This window comes from Peromyscus leucopus, chromosome 4 (assembly GCF_004664715.2).
Source record: "Peromyscus leucopus breed LL Stock chromosome 4, UCI_PerLeu_2.1, whole genome shotgun sequence".
NCBI classification, from domain to species: Eukaryota; Metazoa; Chordata; class Mammalia; order Rodentia; family Cricetidae; genus Peromyscus; species Peromyscus leucopus.
Window position 1 is genome coordinate 49,737,190 of NC_051066.1, and position 10,221 is coordinate 49,747,410.

Consider the following 10,221-nt stretch of genomic DNA (forward strand, 5'->3'; position numbering starts at 1 on the left):
TATATCTTAGCAAAAGTTGTATGCAGTTAAATGAAACCAGTAGTCTAATTTTTTTTTCTAAATCTGTTTTGTTTTGCTCTCCAATCCCTGTCACAAAGTCAGGTAGCCTGCCTAACCCGGGAGAGTTAGAGGTTAAACAACTATGTTTGGGTCTAGAGGAGGAAGAGCCATAACCCAGCTCCAGAGCAAGCTTTTCAATAAAGTAGAACAGCATAAAACAACTTTAGTGTTATACACACCCAAAAGACATTGGATTCCTGCTAAACTGAATGCAGCGACCAGAAAGCCCAGAAATAAATTCTGAGCCCTGGCCATGAAAGCGTCTTGGGGCAAGCAGCATTAGTGGTGGTGGCTGGCAGCTGGCAGAGAGAGCAGAAACAAAACCAATAAACACAAAACACAGGAAGCTTACACGCTCAAAGGAGAGCCGTCAGAAACGAAACATGAAGTGGCCACCATCATTCATACAGTCCGCTGAACCTTGACCCCTGTCTGTCACATGTTTGCAACAAAAATTATGAATACACGAGAAAACACAGCCCATCTGCCCACACAAAACAGACAAAACTTTCCAAACAACTAGAACCAGGTGGGTGGGTGACGACTCGCTTTTTGCCCCAGACAGGAGAGTATTGGGTACTGTTGAATCCCTCCAGTCCCAGATTGGGATCCCAACAGAACAGATGTCATAGAAAATTACCATGACTTACCAAGGAAGGCCTCCATAGATGCTTGCAGCTTTTCTCAGCATGGCAGTTCACTCCAATAGTTTGCAAAGCCAAAAGCACACCTTGGAACCTTGGAATGTCTCAAGGCGTGTACCTCCTGAGGTGGCCCTTCAGCCACGGGGCCCCAAAGTAAAGATCTGGCTTTACAATTTGGGTAGGTGGTCTGATCTCACTGAGGCCTCCAGAAAATGTTGATCCCGCAAGATGAGAATACCCACAAGGCTACATTCTTCCTGTCTTTGTCCAATCAGGGGCAAGCATACCTCCTGACATACTTCCTGCCTTCGTCCAATCAGGGGCAAGTATACCTCCTGACATACTTCCTGCCTTCGTCCAATCAGGGGCAAGCATACCTCCTGACATACTTCCTGCCTATGTACCTCCGGTCTATGTGTGATCAAGCACATCCTGTGCAGCTGGGGCAACCAAGCTTGTTTACGGAAGTGAAAACACTTGGCTTGTTATCTTACATGAACTACAGCCCCCAGTATTCCAGGAAGTTATCTATTTTGGGGCAAGAGGGGCTTACAGATTAGAGGCATTTTTGTTTTATGGATCTCTTAATCATAGTAACTTAAACTTAAAACATAACTTTAGCCATCACACTGCTTACTGGCTTGCATGCATGGCTTGCTCAGCCTGCTTTCTTATAGAACCCAGTATCGCCATCCAAGGGATAGTACCACCCACAACAGGCTGAGCCCTCCCACATCAATCACTAATTAAGAAAATGCCCTACAGACTTGCCTGCAGCCAGATCTTATGGAGGCATTTTCTCAATTGAGATTCTCATCTTTCAAATGACTATAGCCTGTGTTAAATTGACATAAAACTAGCCAGCACAAACACATTCTTTTTATGTAAATAAAGTTTATACTTTTGTTTGTAAGATTCCCAGAAAAAAAAAAAAATCACAGAAATTACACCTGGAAAGGAAGACATCCCCAGAGATGATATACATGGAAGCTTTAGACATGGCTTATTACTTTTTAACACTCTTATTGATAAAGAGGGAAAGCAAGGTGAAGGGGACTTCTCAACTGTGACTGCTTTCTCACCTCAGGTGAGCAACATCAGGAGCCAGAGTATTGGTCAATCAATGGCCACTAAAATCCCACCTCCATTATCTCATGAGCGCATTTCACGGACAACGGAAGGCTGCGTTGCAGAAAGTGTTTTATTATAGGTGAGCAGTTAAGAAAAACTCCGGCCGGGCGTTGGTGGCGCACGCCTTTAATCCCAGCACTTGGGAGGCAGAGCCAGGCGGATCTCTGTGAGTTCGAGGCAGCCTGGCTACAAGTGAGCTCCAGGAAAGCGCAAAGCTACACAGAGAAACCCTGTCTCGAAAAACAAAAAAAAAAAAAAAAAAAAAGAAAAACTCCCAAGGAGCTGTGACTCTAGGAGCTAAGAAAGAAGGCTTTCCTGGGTTGGGGCATGGGGTTGAGGCGAGCTGGTTGGTCAGTGGTCAAGCACCTTGCCTTCCCAGCATCTGCACTGGAGTTCCAGACGCATCTTCCAGAGGTCCGACCAGACACTGCTCCCAGGCAGCCACACTCATTAAAGCTGCTGTGTAAAGGAGAAGAAAGATTGCAACAAGAAACCAGAACGCAAACCGCTGCCTCTAGATATTTTGGTCTCTCAGGCCTCCAGCCAGGCCATAGCAGCCAACAGAACCAGGGACATTCGTGGCTTCCAGCCAAGACAGGACTAGTTGTCAAAGACAAGAAACCGAATTGCTCATTTTCAAGGTCCCAGTCCCTAAACTCCCCAACCAGTTCCTTTCTCTTGTTCCTAAATTTGAAATGTCTCCATATAAAAGACTTTACGTCTCTCAGTAGGCAGACTTCACAGTGAAATTTCTTGATTGTACTGGAACTTTTGTCTCTCGGCTGGTAAGACCTCAGTCAGACTCCAGAGCAAAGGCTCCTTCCCCTGCCCGTGACTCCTTAGGTTTCCCTAACTTTCTATTGCCAGGATGCTGGAGCTACATAAAGTCCTAGTCCTAGAAAAAAAAACAAAAATTGCTTTGTTCTCTGTAAAAAAAAAAATATATCATTTTAATGACTCTTCCCTCAGCCCAGAAAAATACATATGTTCTCGCCAAATATATTATTTAGCCCGCTAGACTTACAGATTTGTATGTTTAATCACACCCCAGTGCAAACAAGTTTTTCCATTTTGCAGGTCATCCTGTCACCTTTTCCCATTACCATGCAGATCCAAGCCTTCCTCACTCTCGCCAAATGTTAACCCATCTCAAAGTCACACTTGGAGGTGAATGCGGCAATTTCAAATGCCAAGTGAGCTTCCTCAATTTCACAGCCAACTCCACGTGACTGAAATAGGGACGGACTCTGTCTTTCTTGTGTCATATTCCCCCTTCAGATATGAAACAAAAAATTATTTCGAATTCTGAAGCAAGGAGCGTGCGTGTGCGTGCGTGCGTGTGTGTGCGTGTGTGTGTGTGTGTGTGTGTGTGTGTGTGTATGCGTGCGTGTGCGTGTGCGTGTGTGCGTGTGTGTGTGCGTGTGTGTGTGTGTGTGTGTGTGTGTGTGTGTATGTGTGTAATGAGGGTAGCAAGGAGGACAAGAGGAGAAGGGAAGGGGAAAAAGGACAAAGAGGAGGAGGGATCCCCTCTGAGAGCAATCGGAGCCCCCAGAATCCCAAGAGCTTACAGGCCAGCCAGTCTAGCATAAATCAAAGAGTTCCAGGCCACTGGGAGACTATTTCAAAAAAATGGAGTGGAGAGCAAGAGAGGAGACACACACCGTCCACTTCTAGCCTCCAAACACACAAGCATAGGTGCACACACTGCACACACACACACACACACACACACACCACAAGTTTGTGTACGTAGTGGTACACACTTATATTCCCACAACTTGGAGGAAACAGAGGCAGGAATTTGAGATCAGTGTGGCCTTCATGGGAAACCCTGTCTCAAATTATTTAATGACTTTCCTAAATTGGACTAGTTTTATAACACTTTGGATTTTGTCTGTTGACCTTATTGCTTTACTGAGACATGACATGTAATGAGCTGCACTTGGTTAGATGTGCGGTTCACGTTTCCATGCATGTGTATGCATATATAGACCTATGCATGTGTATACCTATGGAACCATTTACCACAGCCAGAGCCACAGACAACCCCGCTGCCCAAACGTTTCCCCATGCCTCTTTATTCGGCTGGATTTTAATCCAAGGAGAATGAGGGAGCAGCAAGCTCTTTTCTGCCTTCCCCGCATCAGAAAGTCAAATTGCTGAGAAATCCATTTCTGAGCCTTATTGGACTTTTATTTGGACAAGTTGAATAAATACGTGCAATTTGTTGACAATACATTCACAAATGAGGGTACAAGAAATTTGTCTTTAAATTGCATCTTCAGAGAAAATATTTCCATAGTAAACTCTATTTGTCCCAGGAAGTATTAGGCTACTTGAAAGGCTGAAATTGAAAAGTAAGCAATCACACTTTGTAAGGTCCCCAGTTTTCCTCTCTTTCAGGTAGAGAATTCTTTGAAGCTAAACAAGAGATTCCTGATATAAGGGCCGCAGCTTCTCACCCTCTGCCAGCCTGCACAGTGAAAACAAAGCCCTGGCCTCACTTTTCATTTTACCACATCTTATAACCAGCGAGTAATTAAATGTTACTTCAGAATTTCTTGATACAAATATTGATGTTCCAGATAAAACCATGTCAACAGCATTCTGAATATGTGCTATGAAGGCCTTCCCTTTTGTGGTCCCCTTCAGCTGGAATCCTGGGTCTGCAGGGCTGTTGCTGACTCCCCCTGAGCACCCCACAGTATGAGAAGAACATCTCCAGACTCAGTTTCCCCATCTAGAAAGTGGGATTCATGAAATTGGATCTCCATGAAGATAACAGGTACCACTTAGTGCCAACTGCCATTATAATGTGAGACTTGTTGTTTCTGGTCATGCCATAGGCTAGAAGTGAGAGGCAAAGCTTTTGATTTCAGTGATGCTAGAGGAAGCCTTACCATCACCACTATCCAGTGGAGCCAGCCTTCAGTGTGGGGTACCTGGATATCACCTATGACCAGTCAATAAACGGCTCTGTCGGCAGAAGAAAAGAAAGTGATACTCACCCACCAGAGTGGGATATCCCTTCAAAAACTCAGCTTTCTAGGAATGCTAATGTAGCTCAGCTGGTAGAGGACATGCTTAATAAACATGAGGCCCTCGATTCAGTTGCCAGCATCACATGAACTGGGCATGGTAACACAATCCCACAGTCCCTGCACTGGGAAATGAAGACATGAAGATCTGAAGTTCAAAGTCATCCTCAACTACATACTGAGTTCAAGGCCGTCTGAGACATGTGAGACCCTGCCTCAAAACAGTGAAAGGCCAGCTCCCTGAGGGTTTCAGAAGCCAGCTGTGGATGAAGCCACCCACCCATGGGGGGGGCCCTCTGTGATCCTACAAGCTAAAAAGCATAGTAGAACCAAATTTACAGTGCTCCCCATGGGGTCTAGGACAGATCAGCCCAACAAAATGGAAAGTTCTCTTTGAAACAGGTTTCTTGAAGTGCTTTTTTTACATTGTATAACTATACGCCTAAAAAAAGTGCCCACCTGGGGTTAGACAGTTTGTCCTAAGGAAATGATCCAAAAGACAACATACAAATCAGCATCTGGAAGAAGGTAACTGCATTTTAACTACCCTCAGGCATTCAGAGAGGGTCACCCAAAGGCCTCACTTCCAAAAATACTGACTGTAATCACCCTCACTTTTGTCTCATCCCTCACACCTAGCCATCTGAAAACCATGTTTACTATGCTATCATTTTGTTAAATTGGGACATTGTCAGGTGGAAACCCTAACACCTGATTAACATGTTAACTGCATTCATTGCATGCCTTCGATAAGGGATTTGATAACAGCATATGTCATAATTATATTGTGGAATGCAATAGCATGTTCCAGTGAGCCACACATAATTATATTAAAGCAGTATTTATGGCAATTATATCATTTGTTGAATTGTTGTAATTTCATTAAGTATAGGAGCCTGTAATGGATTAAATTCAGAAATGCTGAAGTTTTCCGGTGGCTCTCCTTGAAAAGTGTTAACGAGAGATGGAGCTCGTGATGTCCCCAGGAGTCCCAGTTAGGGACTAAACACAATAGGGAATTAGATGCAATTCTCCCTGCAAATTCTCTTGGGTTCATCCCCACCCCCATCCCTAAACTCACCCCAAACCCCACCCCCAGCCCAACTCCAACTGAGAACCTTTCCTTTTGACAAGCATCATTCACTCACCCCCATTTTCCCAGGCCTAGACCCCCCACTTCCCAAGCACTGTCTGCCATGATTTCCATTGAAGAGACACCATCTCGCTCTCTCAGAGCCCACAGGACTGAACATGAGGGTATTGTTGTTGCTTTGTTTGCTCTTGTTGTGGCAGACAGTGTCTTGCTAGATAGCGCTGGCTGGCCTGGTACTCACTCTGTAGCCCCGGCTAGCCTTAAACTCCTGGTAATCCTCTGCCTCAGGATTTAACAGGTGCTGGAATTAACAGGTGTGAATCACTGTGTCCAGCTTATAATATAGTTTGTTTTTCAGGTAGAGTCCTAGCAGGGAAAACAAAGTTATGGCCTTTGGAAAAGCAAAGGGCAGTGAAGAGTCAGTCCCAGGCCCCAATACACACCTACTGAGCCAGAATCCATCTTTGAACTCGATGCACAAGGGATTGCTTCCCTTGCATCTTACTAAGAACTTCAGGTGAATACCTGGAGTGTGCAAGTTTGGGATGCCCAGAGGCCAACTTGGTCTACAGCCTGGCTGGTTTTTCTTATGAGGAAATCAAGCCCCTAAGGTTGTGCAGCTGGGAGTTAGCAAAGTGTGCTAAATCACGGCGGCTTCTCATTCTGCTGCTGGCTGTTGTGGTCAACCAGGAGCTTCAGATGAGCACCAAACCGCCTTAAACACGTGATGGCTTTCAAGCCACGCAACAGCCCACCTGGGAGGTTGTAAAGCAGTCAACAATGCTTTTTAATTCCTCTATTTGTCTGTCTGGTTTTCAGACAAAGTCTCACTCTGATTCTGGCTAGCCTGGTAGTCAAGGCATCCTCCTGCCTCAGTCTCCTGAATGCTGGGATTATAGATCTGCATCACAAGGCCCATCAAAAGCAAGCAGTTGGTGTTGTATGATATTTTGTTTGTGTCCTGACAAATAAAGCTTGCCTGGAAACCAGGGGGTGGAGCTAGCCACTAGTTAACCATAGAGGCCAGCCAGTGGTGGCACATACCTTTAACGCCAGCACTTGGGAGGATGAAGCAGGAAGATCAGGAGTTCAAGGCCACCCTGGGCTACACGAGATTGAACCAGTCTAAAAGAGAAACAGAGCCGGGCAGAAGTAGTGCACGCCTTTAATCCCAGCACTAGGGAGGTGGATACAGGAATATAAGGTGGATGGAGACAGGATCTCTCCCCCATTCAGTCTGAGGATTCATAGAGACAGGATCCCCCCACACACATCAGGTTTGAGGTTTTTGTAGAGGTAAGAAATCTCTGGTGGCTGCTGCTCTGATCTTTCAATTTTCACCCTCAATAGCTGACTCCAGGTTTTTATTGTTAAGACTAATTAGGATCATTCTTCAAGTTGGTACACATAATAGGAAGGGGGAGGGGAACACTGGGGTATGGTGGTATTTTATTTGTACTGAAATGTGATTTTCATTGTATGTTAATAAATAAAGTTGCCCAGGGGTCAGAGCTATTAGAGTCATAGCAAGACCGTCATGGCGGTGGCGCGCGCGCCTTTAATCCCACCACTTGGTAGAAGAGCTAGGTAGATCTCTGTGTGTTCAGGGATACAGCCAGCATTGGAGACATATGCCTTTAAGACCTGGAGGGCTGGTACTTACAGGCAGTGATGAGGCAGTCATGTGGTTGGGTTTACAACCAATGAGAAGGCAGAACAGAAAGACTATTTAAAGACAGACACACAGGAAGTAGCTCTCTCTTTCGGGGAAGCTAGGAGCACTGCAGGAGGTAAGATTTTAGCTCTGAATCATTGTCTTCATGCTTTTGCTTACATGGGAGTGCCAAAATGCATAAAGACTGATAATGGTCCCGCCTACAGTAGTACGGGATTTTCAAAATTCTGCCAAGATTTTTCTATTGTTAATAAGACTGGTATTCCTTATAATCCTCAAGGGCAGGCTATAGTAGAACGCTGCCATCGTACCTTAAAAACTTATATTGCTAAAGTAAAAAGGGGGGAGTTAGGGGCTCATCTCTCCTCTCCACATTCTATTCTTTCCCTTGTTTTATATATTTTAAATTTTTTATCGGTGGATTCTGCTGGAGTATCTGCTGCAGATAAGCACTGGAGGGCTCCTGTTGCAAATCATCCTCTGGTGCGATGGAAAGATCTTTCTACTGGCACTTGGAGGGGACCCGATCCGGTGTTGGTGTGGGCCCGGGGATCTGTTTGTGTCTTTCTGCACGACAATGAAATTCCTCTGTGGGTTCCTGAATGCTGTGTGCGCCCTGTGGCTGCTGCTGAATCCCAACATGGCAGAGACCTATTGGGCCTTCGTAAAAAACTCTCCCTTCTGATGCCAATGGGGATTGAGAGCCCAATACGGCCAGCCTTGGCAAACATTATTGTAAGCCTAGGAACTGTAGCCATGTGATTGGATTCTTCAGAAGGTAATGTATGGTAACTTTTTTCAAAAATGTTGAGAATGTATCACACCTTGGAGATTAAGGATAACTCTGAAGGTCAATAAACTTCATTTGCTAACAGTAGCATGCCAGCTAAGCCTTTTTCGCATTTTGCAACCCCCTCAAGCTGGTGTAGTACCTACTTTTCAGGAATGGCTCTGTGCAACATTTATTTGCCTCCTGAAATTCATCTAGCCTTTTTGAAGATACCTCAAAATTTGTGAGCCTGAATGTAGCCATTATTGAGGCCATTAGTTCTGCTCCTTGTTTGCTGCTTTTGTTTTCTGTTTTCTTTATGTTTCTCAGTTGTTCTCTTGCAGACCTGCCAGCCTAAGTAGTGCTGGGATCAAGAAAAATGGGCCTTGGTGGTTCGTGTTCCTGGAGCGGTGTCCATGCCAGTGGACCATGGCAGCTAGACACAGATGATGCTCACACGCTCCAGAAGAGACTCTGACTTCGCTGTTGCCGTTGTTGCTGTTATAGCAGTGGTGGCCACTGCTGCTATTGTTTCTGGGATTGCTATTTCATAATTGGTTACTACAGCTAGCACAATGGAGACCCTGGCAGCAAAAGTAGCTACCACAGTTAGTTAATCTTTCTTCTTATTGGGCATGATAAATTTAATTCCACTTTTTATACATTATAATTGGCTTTGTAAGTTGCAAATTATTTAAAACTCAAGTTCCATTTGCTCGGGATACCACCTTACAGGACTCCTATTTGCGGTAAGGCTCGTTTAAATAGGGAATGGTTCAATTGCCTGTAGCCTTCTGGCTATGGGTGGATTAGGACTTCTGTTGGTCTTTTCTGTGTCACACAGATTGCAAGCCCAGTGCCACTTTGAGATCTTTGGCAGCAGTCACTCTACAGCTCACATGGTTGTGTCTGTATGATAATGAGTATTCAGAGATGGGTAATGCTTGGGGGGCTGCCATCAACCTAAGACAGAGCACTTGTGTGGCCTGGGCAGGTGTCTCTATGACGGGTAAGGTGGTCTTCTGGTTCCACGCAACCTAAGACAGAAGCTCATTTAATAAAAAGGGGGGACCTGTGGGCACCATGGGCCCTGGCCCCCGACTGGGAGTGGCTGCGGCCTTGCTTGCTGACCTCGATCAGATGTCCTCCCTATTCAGATTCCCTGCCGGTATCAACCCTTCTGAATGCTTAAGGGAAGTTCCTTGTTTGTGTATCCTGCATTTTGGGCGTTAACAACTTAGATGCAAGAATGTAGAACATTGGGTCTGGAATGTAGACCATTGGTAGCGAACTTCTGCCCTCCGGGGGTTCCTCCATTTGTGCTGTAAGCCTGTATTTAAGGTTTCTTCCCTCTTTCAATAAACGGCATTCAACATCCAAAAAAAAAAAAAAAAAAAAGATTTTAGCTCTGAGCTCTGACCTCTCAGCTTTCTCTTTTACATTGGTTCTGTGTTTCTTATTTTAATAAGTCGGTTGGATACATCTACACTGGGGTCTTAAGGTTTATTTAAACAGGGATGGGAGTGACAGGACAGGGAAGAAGATAGATGGGGGCAAGTTAGCCAAAACTAAAGCTGTGTGAGAAACTTATATGGAAACCCACTACTTCTTAAGTGTAAAAATATAATTTTTTAAAAGGTTTTGGACCAGGGTACCCCACATGGCAGACCGTGTTATTCAATGAAACACGCAGTGCCAGTGAGATACCTCAATGTAAGTTATTTGAGGCCCAAGAGTCCCTCGAAACAACACAGGCCATTACCATTTGTCTTGTTTTCCCACCTGGATGGTAAGAACTAGATGGTGAGGCC

The 10,221-nt window shown here is 45.0% G+C and overlaps 1 long non-coding RNA gene across 2 annotated transcripts in view; it reads right to left on the minus strand.

Annotated features, from left to right (window-relative positions):
• Positions 1–894, minus strand: part of LOC114704473 — a 42,228-nt gene extending 41,334 nt beyond the window's left edge. Inside the window, exon 1 of one of the 2 annotated variants that reach the window (XR_005091346.1) lies at positions 711–894. This is a non-coding gene — a long non-coding RNA (uncharacterized LOC114704473). The remainder of the gene's footprint in view (positions 1–710) is intronic. The other variant, XR_003736271.2, reaches the window with a different exon arrangement.
• Between the last annotated feature and the right edge of the window lie 9,327 nt (positions 895–10,221).